The sequence below is a fragment of the Erpetoichthys calabaricus genome, chromosome 14 (genome assembly GCF_900747795.2).
Source record: "Erpetoichthys calabaricus chromosome 14, fErpCal1.3, whole genome shotgun sequence".
NCBI lineage: Eukaryota > Metazoa > Chordata > Cladistia > Polypteriformes > Polypteridae > Erpetoichthys > Erpetoichthys calabaricus.
This window is the reverse complement of record NC_041407.2, coordinates 78,308,897-78,319,300: the sequence shown is the minus strand read 5'-3', so window position 1 is coordinate 78,319,300 and position 10,404 is coordinate 78,308,897.

The following is a 10,404-nucleotide window of genomic DNA, read 5'->3' as shown; positions in this document are numbered from 1 at the left end:
GACTGATTGTCTACATTTGGATGGAGTGAGTTAACTAGCTACATGCCATTATAACACAGTGGATTTCTGTTGCATTATAGCGCTATGTATTTGGCCTCCGTGGACTTCTGGGTATGGTGTGCATAGCGTCTCTGCCTTTTCCCAGTATGTATGCACTTTTTGTTTTTTACAGGTAATCAATTTTCCTCCTATATGCCAAAAACCTGCTAGTTAGATTGATTGTTAACAGTAAACTGGCCCAATGGATTGCTGTCTAATTAGGGACTGGTTTCTACCTTGTGCCTGGTGCTGATAGGGTAGGCTGTGGCTTTTCACATCCCACTAATGGAAAACACAGGTTCAATAAATGAATGGCTGCATAGATTTTATTGTACAGATAAGGACACAGTAGCTTAATTAGGTAGGAGTCTGATACCTTATGCAGGAATTCCTCAAACGTAATGGACTGGTCCTCATCTTTCTTCTTGTAAAGACACTAATAAATTTCTTGTTAAAATTTAAATTAGTGAAGCCAGTCTGTGAGCCAAACCTGTCAGATTTTTATTTATTAACTTTTGCCTCCTCTACTTGAAATCTCAATTCATACATCATTTTTTTAACCTGTTTGCAATGCAGGGTTGCAGTGAACTGGAGGCCACACAAGACAGACTTCAGATGTTAATGGGATGTCAGTCCATTTCATGGTGGATTCATACAAATAAACACACCAATTAGTGAGCTTAGATTTGAGTCTGCCCTCTACCTTGCATGCATATTTTTGGGATGATAGAGGAAAACATAGTGCAGAGAGAAAGCACACATAGGTCGGAATAAAATGTGCAAATTTACCATATGTAGCAACTAGACCAGAATTCTAACCTACTGTATATCACTGTAGCTCTTGAAGAACAATTTCATCACCATGCTTGACTCTAAATCTCTTCTTCTAAATGATACTACAGAGAGGCACTTGATGATGTCAGGGTAACGTACTTCTCTGAAGTGATTAGAAAGGGGTAAAGCAATCTGTGTCTTTGTATAAGATTATTGACGACAGGTTCTGGAAAAGATAAATCCCTCATCATTACAAGCCTATTATAAACTTCCACCTTTCTTCAAGGTAAGATTAATGCGCTCCACTCTGAGCTCTGTTCTCTTAACACTTTCCGCTTTGTCCCTGAACCTTTTTCCTGTTCTGCTCCTGGACACCTTTATAACTCTCTAGCCTAGTTTAAGAAGTCATCTTTGATGATAAATCCAGCTTCTTGCAAACTTTCACCTGTGGTGTTCCTTGTTAGTTCATTTACTATTTAACCTCGACATAAAACAACTGTTATGTCTGATTCTTTTATGACCTCGTATTCCGCTCCCATGCAGATGCCTTAAAGATATGCTTTATTGTTTTTATTCTTTCCAGAAATAATACTTTCACCTTGATGGATTCACCAACTACATCCCTGTTTTCATTGTAATGTCTAGCAGATTTACCTTGGCTGGCATAGAATGCCAGTTAAGCTGTTAAGAGTTAAGCTGTTAGTCCACATTTAAAGAAAAAGATTATCTACAGAACTTTTTGCTGACCCGCTTATCTAATTCAGTTTTGCAAAGAAGACATGGACTATTCTGGCAAAAAGTAGGCAGACAGTAGCAATCAGCCTTCTGCAGTGTGCACTTGACCTCGGACAATTTTGAAATGCCATTTGGCCTGAATTGTGGAAGGGAATTGGTGGCCTCCATGTGACATAAAATGTCCTTAACACTTAAACAGCAAATACCAATGTCTCATATGAAGGATACAATTAATTTAGTGTTTCAACATAGGCAGGGTAAATGACTCCTGCACTATTTACCTTTGTCCTGTTTTAAGTTAGATTGTCTGAAGGGTGATTTACCTTTTTACTGACAAATTTGTACAAAATCAGCAGACATGTTTTCACAGTAGACAAGTAGAACAAAAAGGGTTGTAATTGCTGACTTGGGACATCATTATAGTTTTATGTATTAAATAAAAATGGAAAAAGTCAATGAAAATGATGATAAAAAAGAGCTATATTATCTAACAGCAGCAAGATGTGGCACCATAGCTGTTATACATTGTGCCTTCAGAAAGTATTCATACTCATTTACTTTTTTCACATTCACATGCACCCTTCAGCTTAAATTGTTTAAACTACCTGTGCCATACCATTCCAATGGTGAAGCATGGTGGAGGCAGCATCATACTGTGAGGTTATTTTTAGCACAGGGACAGTGAAACCAGTATTTGGAGGTAAATCTGATCTGAGCAAAATAGAGATTTCGTTAATGAATGCCTTCTCCAGAGCACTCTGGACCTCAGTCTGGCCTGAAGGTTCCCTTCCAACAGGACAATGACCCTAAGTGCAAAGCAAAGACAACATGGGTGTGGTTTAGGGTCACCTCTGTGAATGTTTTTTAGTGGCCCAGCTAGATCCCAGACTTGAACCCATTTGAACATCTCTAAACAGACCAGAAAATAATTGTCCACCACTGGTCTCCATCCAGCATGACGGAGCCTGAAAAGATCTGTAGAGAAGAACTGACAGAAAGCAAACAGATACTGGCTTGTGAACCTTGTTGCTTTAAACCCAAACAATTCCTGGCCATAATTGCTACCAAAGGTATTTCAGCAAAGTACTTAGTAAAGACTGTGGATACTTGTATACATGTCATATTTCAATTTTCTGTTTTAATAAATTTGCAGAAATTCCTAAAATCTTCTTTTGCTTTGTCATTCTGAGGTATAGAGTGTTTCTTGATAGGAGAAAAATCAATTCAGAATGACTTTAGCCTAATTCTGCAACATAACCATGTGCAAAAGTGATGGGTTGTGAATACTTTCTGAAGGTACTGTATAACTGGGAGACACATTTATTAACTAACTTAAAAATGAAGAAGCATTTATCATTTTTCAGACAAATTAACATTAAAATTTGAACAACTCAAAAGAGAAGCAATTGACTGTAATACTAAAATTTTCAATGGAATTGTTAACTCTGCTCGGCTTTTAGTTTATTTGATAATGTTCAAAATAGTAAAAGGAAGCATAAACAAGCCATGGTGACATAGTTTTTTGCATTCCAGCTGTGTATTCCCAGGGACCTAAGTTCAATTCCTGAGCTGCTCTTTCTGTCTTTGACATTTGCATTTCTTCACCTGGCCTATATGGGTTCTCACATACACATACCTTGGACAGATATAACACAGGCACAGTTCTTTGGAAAATGGCAATATCATGAAATTAACTGATTGGATCAGCCACAGTGGGCCCAAAGACAAAACTTGGGAACTACTGTGCTACACTGACCTGTGCACAGATACATTCTTTTGTAACATAACATTCTTATTGCATAATCCATTTCATGGTCTAACCTGGTCACATTGGGTACAAAAACAGCTGTTGTTGATGCTCCAGTCCATTGCAGAGACCCAACATGTAAATGGTATGCTCACACTCGCTCAAGGCAATTTAAAATTATCAATTCGACTAACCTGCACATTTTTGGGGTGGCCTTTCCAAACATGCTTATCTGAAAAAGCGCAACTATTTATGAGGAAAGATGCATAGAAAGAAATGACAGTATGTGCACAGTATATATGGTGCAAGGAATGGAGGAAAGGTACACTATGTTCTGCCAAAGATGGTGATAAAAAGAAAAAATATAAATCTTTTTATTTATTTGTGTATATTTATTTTGATTTGTTTTTCTGTTTTGAAACTAGAATATTTTCAGTAATTTTTTGTTTGAATTCCTTTGCAAGACAAAAGCAAGGTTTTGTTGTATTACATTTATTGAAAGACATGTGAGCTAGTAAATACTTTATGGCAAAGTCATCTTCTGTTTTAATGCAGTCTGGGTCACTTCCAGCCAGTGTCCACTCTTTTTAAATGCCAAGTAAGTAGCTCATGGCAAGTAACCAATAAGAACACTAATTGCTGTTGTGAACTTGAACCCCGGACACAGCCGTCCATCACACTGCCCCTTCCTCAGTTGAAGCTCGTAGGGCGAAGCGGCCCGTCACGCAAGGGCTGACTCTCTCCAAACAGGAGCGCCAGAAAACCCCAGTCTATGGTTCCTTCCTGAAAAATATGAGAAAAAAGAGCGCGGGGAGACACTGTCTTGACGCCATTCCAAGGCACCCCTCTTATTGGTGTAGGGACAACATCTCCACCCGCGCCCTAGACTGTGGCATTCGAAACACAGGTGATCTCGTTGTCTCCATGCCCTCCTCATATGGAAACAAGATGGGAACATCCGCCCCATCGCATACTCAGCCAAGTTTGGGGCCTCTATCTGACAATGAGGAAAACGCCCTTTTTTGTTGGAAGACCCATTGTTTTCTTTACTCTGCGGCACAATGACGGTCTGAGTCTCCTTATTAGAGGAAAAAAGACCCCTTGCCGTCTGCGCCCCTGTGGACCTTCATGCAACAGTCATTGGCTTTTGGAGCAGGATGCTTTCAGAGCTGACACTGATGTAGTGTCCTACATGTGCCTCTGCCAATTTGCCCCCACTGCACGATCCGTTATCACAGCCACGTCTACTGTTGGATTCCCTACTACTTGAGTCCATTCAGTCATATCCCAGCTTGATTCGCTAGGTGATCCATTATTTTTTTCTGTACCGGCATCACTCACATGCACCGCAGCATCGAAGTGCCTGGAGAATCCTGCGTCACGCCACCTTAACCACTCTAGTATGGCCCTCAGGGGCGCGTCTGCCTTCTCTTCCAGCCTCTCGCTCACCTGCTTTAATTCCTGCACAATCTAAAAAATAGACTGTACATGGTGAAGGACCCCCTCCAACTCCTGTACAGTTAGCAACAAGTCACTTAAGTCAGCCATCGCTGGATTCACGTTTCTCGTATACTCACCTGCCGGCTGCAAGCCACAGAGTCACTGCACTGCTTGCGCAGACTCATTTGGGACTTCCATAGGCTTAGGAGTGACGTTCGTTGGCCACACCTTCAACCAATCATTGGCGGGCACTCGACACACACTGTCCAATCCTTTGCCTGCTTTGGGTAGGGCTTTCCAGTCCTCCATCGCTCCCTCCAGTCTTCGATGGAGTCCGATTGGGAGACGTTTTTTCAGGCATAGCTTTCCCGGTCGATCCTCAACCAACAGTGACCCCTCTTCTTCTGATCTCGCCTTGCTGTCTCCAAAGGGTCAGCATACTTTGGCCACAGATCCGGGCAGTCCCCATCCAAAAAACACGATCTTTCTCTGAGGGGCCCCTTCAGCTCGTATGCTGACCCAGGCTTCCGCGACGGCGATGCGGGCTTGAGAGGTCGCTGCTCTCGGGACTTGCCAGTTTTTCTTCCTCCCCGTCAGTTGGAATGGCGCTTCTGTGGACCTCTTATTGAAAGAATTGCTGGTAGCAGAGGGTGTGTGTGTGCCGCAGCGTGTGCTCGTCTTCATCTGCTGTGCTGGGCCGTTCACAAAATTATTTTTTCGACAGGTTCCCCGCCTTTTAACAGACAGATATATGGGATGCCACTGTGAACTTGACCCCCAGGCACAGACAGACACAGACACCAATTGTCCCAAAACACGGACGTTTATTCTCTTTTCGAATTCCTACACACAACACAGTGTATCAATCACCACCATACACAGTTCTTTTCGTCTTCTTCTTCTTTTTCGTTCTGCCTCATCCACTCCTGTCCTGCAAGTTCCATCCTCTTCCACCTGACTCCGGCTCTCTAAAGGAGTGAGGCAGCCTCCTTTATACTGCACCCGGAAGTGCTACAGGTGTCTCCCGATTGACAGTACTTCTGGGTGTGGTGGAAGTGCTGCATATAAACTCAGCTCCTCCTCTGGCAGCACCTCTGGGCGTGGTTGAAGTGCTTCATGCCCAGACTCCGGAGCTGTCCAGGCACCCCCTGGCAGTGACCATGGACCCCAGCCGGGTTGAGCTTCCAAGCTCCAGTTCCATGGCCCCGATGTAAACCAGGGGGGCTGCCCTCTCGTGTCCTGGGGGAGGTACTGCTGGTCATATGTCCCTTCCCCCGGTCTTCTCTTCAAAAGGGTGTCCTGGCCGGGCAAGATCTCCAGCCGTCCATCACACTGTATAAAAACATTTGTGAGATTAAATGACAAGAGGTTTTAGGAATTTCTGGTAAAGAATTTACTGTGTGTTGACTGCACTGCTTGTAAATCCATTGTAACTGAAGGATGATAGGTTAAAGATTTGCAGGTTTTTTTTAGAGTTCTTATTGAGTACAGTGAAATTCTTACATGCAACACATCACCACTGATGGGCACCATAATTAGTGAGTATAAACACCTTACCTCAAACTAGCTGCATCACTTCAAAATGTCTATCTTATTTGCCTGAAAGAAATGGAAGGATTAAGGACACATATAATTTTCATTTTTGTACAGTGAGAGGAGTCATCAGAGAAAACAAAGACATGACATGTAATTTTCTTACCTGCTTAATCCAGACCAAGGTTTCGGTCAAGGCTGGATCTTAGGGCAAACACAAACATTCACCAAACACACATTAGGACCAGTATAGTGTCGTCAATTCACCTAACCCGTGTGGCACTGCAATACAGGAAGCACCAATTCGGAATAAATAGATCATAATGCATTATTATAATGGTGAAGTAAGAATCGGCAGTTGCTGTAACGTTAGTACATATTAAGAGAAAGTAGTTTACCAGGCCAATAACATTACTTCAGGAGAGAGGCCCTCTGTTTTGGGACACAGTTTTGACCAACTGGTGGTAGTAGCAGAGAAGAGAAAGAAGACAAAACTGATGCTCATTATGTGCAATGCTGCGCACCCTGTCTTTGTCACACTGCCATATTTAATATTTTTAGTCAACAAATTGTTCAATAGACGTTTGTCAAGAAACACTACTGGGGATCCCTCATACCTATGGCAATATGCCTTTATAATGTCTCACTCTGATTGCTCTCATCCTTAGCCAAGTCAAAAGTGTTTTTTGTAATTCTCATGTGCTATATGTTTTGAGGGTGGTTTATTTTTTTATATCTTGAGCTTCTTTGAAAGCTAAATTTCACTTTGGGACAAATGAAATGCTATTCTATTCTGTTCTATATACAGTTAACCTGAAATATGTATAGTGAGAAAGTCAAGTCAATTGAGCTATTGCAAGTAAAACTAATGGCCTTTTCAGCCAATAAACTGACCAAGAAGAACTGGCTCAAAATGGGTGGGAAAAATTAATAATCCTTCTTGCTTAAAAGTATTATACATAGCTAGCAGTCCAAAAAAAGACTGATTACAGAAGTATTTGCATTTCCCACATATTAGTGGCATTTGTACATGGGTTCAGCTTCTGTACTTGTTACATTTTTAATGCGGAATCTTGTAAAGCTTTGCTTCTTTTATTCTGGCCTTAAAGCTTATAACATAACATTTTTTTAATTATTCAGTCCAATTCAGGTTTACAATAGGCCAAAGCCTGTTGTGGCAGCACTGGTTGCAAGGCAATAAACAGCCATGGGTAGAGCAATATCAAATACAGGATGCACTGCTAATCCCAAGACACACACCACTACTCAGTTCTAGGTGCAAAATAAAGGTTTTATTTTCACAATATAAAGTACCTCAAACACAGGTCTATTCACATTCTTCTAATCCACAATCTTTCCATAAAGTCCTCCCCTTTTTCTTCCTGCAGATGAGCTTTGCCTTCTGCCTCCCGACTCTTACTTCCTGGAGAGGACTGGACGGTTTACTTATGGGAGTACATAGCCCAATGGAAGCACTTCCGGGTCAGATGGAAGTCTCCTGATCAGGGAGTCCTTCTTCCTGCAGTGCCTTCTGGCAGCACCCAAGGACCCTGACAGAATTGTTCCCCCAGGACTTTGACTCCCATAAATCCCTGTGGGTGTCCTTACTGGGTCCGTGCCAACAGAGCACTTCCATCCATCATACTGGGGGAGGAACTGCCTTGGATGTACCAACTGCCCCACCTTATCCATTGTTATCCATTTGTAAGGGATGTTTCTTCAGTTCCATCCTGGCCGGGTTATGCCTCTTTCCATACTGTCCTTCGCATATAGCATCCCGGCTGGGAAAGGGTCCAGCACAGTACTCACAGCCTCAATCATCATGTCCCTTATACCTATACCAACCTATACCAACACTCACAAAAAATTATCAGTTTACCTAACATATTGTACGTATCAGTAAGATATGGGAGCAAAATATGAGTACTCGGTTGGGGAGATGGGGGGGTGGGGGACAGGCAGACACCAGGAGAATGTACAAACTCTATAAACATATCAGCCAGAAGTTTTGATTTAGACTCAACATGATGCTTTGTGAGGTGACAGCACCTGGCCTGTTGCATCAGTGGGTTTCATGATTTGCATTGTCTGCTCCATTGACTAGGGATGGGGAGAAAGTCCTCCATGACAACAGAAAATTTCTCCATCTCTAATAGCTGCTATTAGTATTATTAATAACACCCTGACACTTACAGGTTTTAATCTTAATGGTAAAGAATAATATTCACATTAAATTTGCTTACATTCAAATAAAATGGACATCATTTAAGTACAGGTTGTCGCTGTACTACTTTTCCAATATATAAAAGCAGCAGAGAGGGTCTGGAATTAAACATCACTTTATTTTAAGCACCGTTAGGCATACAAGTTACAACCTTCTCAGTTTCATCTGTTAATAGTTACATATTTTAGTTATTTAACTGTTTCTGGTAGTGATAAAGTGCAAGTAAGCAGATTAACATAGTTTTTAGTTTTTGTTCGTTTGGCACTTTTCGGTTGCCTAGTCAGGAAGAATGCAAGGTAAAGTGAATATTGGCTTAATATAACAGAAAAAAAATTATCACTTAAAATAGTTATAGTCACCATTTTAATAGTAAAGAAAAGCAATGTTTATGTATGTGTTACTTGATCAAAATAATCACTTAACCCATTATTTCCTATAAAGTATATGCATATACATACAATTCGATTTGAGTACCAGTTTTCTTTCTTTTGCAATATTCCTATCTCCTGCATTTGTTAATGATTTGGGGGCATTTTAAACTGCACAGTTGCTGGTCAAAAGTATTTGTGAGTTTTTATATATTAAAGACATTTATTTGAAAGCTACTTAAAAGCAAAACTATAAATGAAGTGAATTGGTAGACCACAGCAGCGGAAGCAATCAACATCTTAGGTACGTAAAACTCATTTAGTCAAGCAACCTGGACTCCAAATGCTCAAGAAAGAAGGAAGCCACTGAATTAAAGAATTACTTCACTTGAAGGCAGTGACTGACCTCTTGTTAGGTTGAAATTTTAGCAATTTAGCAATGCCAACTGGGATCACCAGTTGATATCAAGTGCAATTATGTCTGTACAGTATGTGCTTTCAGTCAGTTTTTTTCTGTATGATAATCTGAATGAGAATTGTGAATAGCAACACTGGTTACAAGCAAGGGAACATCCCTGTTGGGTACACTAACACTGGGCTCATTTAGAGTTTTCAGTTAACTGAGCTTGGATATCTTTTGTGAGGTGGTATGTAAAATGGAGTACTAAAATTAAAACCCAGTTGGACATAGAGAAGCATTGCAAACTTCACACAGACAGTGATTGGGATAGGATTCAAACTCAGTCTCCTTGATCTGTGAGGCTTCGGTGTTAACTATTATGACAGCCTGCCACCCGTTCATAATAATTTTATATAAAACCTTTTGTATGAATCACTACCACTAAAAAAGTAAAAGGTGGTTCACATTAAACGTGGAGAAATGTTAAACATTTTGTTTTTACTTTCTTTTATCAGGGTTCATTAATTTCTTATTCTCACACACATGGATGAGTGGATGGGCTCAACTTTGATAACTTTTATTCATAATCATTTCATTCAGTGAACTCCAATGTGTTGTTCTAGTAAGGAAAAAAGAACATGGTGTAATTTGTTATTCCTGTTATCTTTGAACACACTTTGTCATTTTTGTACACTGCTCCAACTCAGACCTCCCTGATAACATCTACACGTGAAGCTTTTTAGTTTCAACATTCAAATTCTAGCTCAGACACTTGTCTACATTTATTCTGTGTAACTAACATTCAGTTTAACACTTAATTTTTATCTCATGTCACTATTTTTGAATTTAGGTACTGTTCTGTACTTTACCCACTTTCCTGTACTGGGAAATCTGATGCTGTTGTGTGCTTCATTTGCTACTGTAATTTCATTTTATTTGTTAATCTTTTTGCAGATCACTTAATTCTTGTACCCTGATTCTTGTCTATAACATTGGGGGATTTTAGATACTTAAAATCCACAAATACAGGTGAAATATCACAAAATTAAATAGTGTATGAGGGACAACCGGCATCCTTACCTGCCACTATTCTGAGAGCCAGACTCTATAGGAAGGAGAACAACGCTTGTGAGGAGTGGAGGCA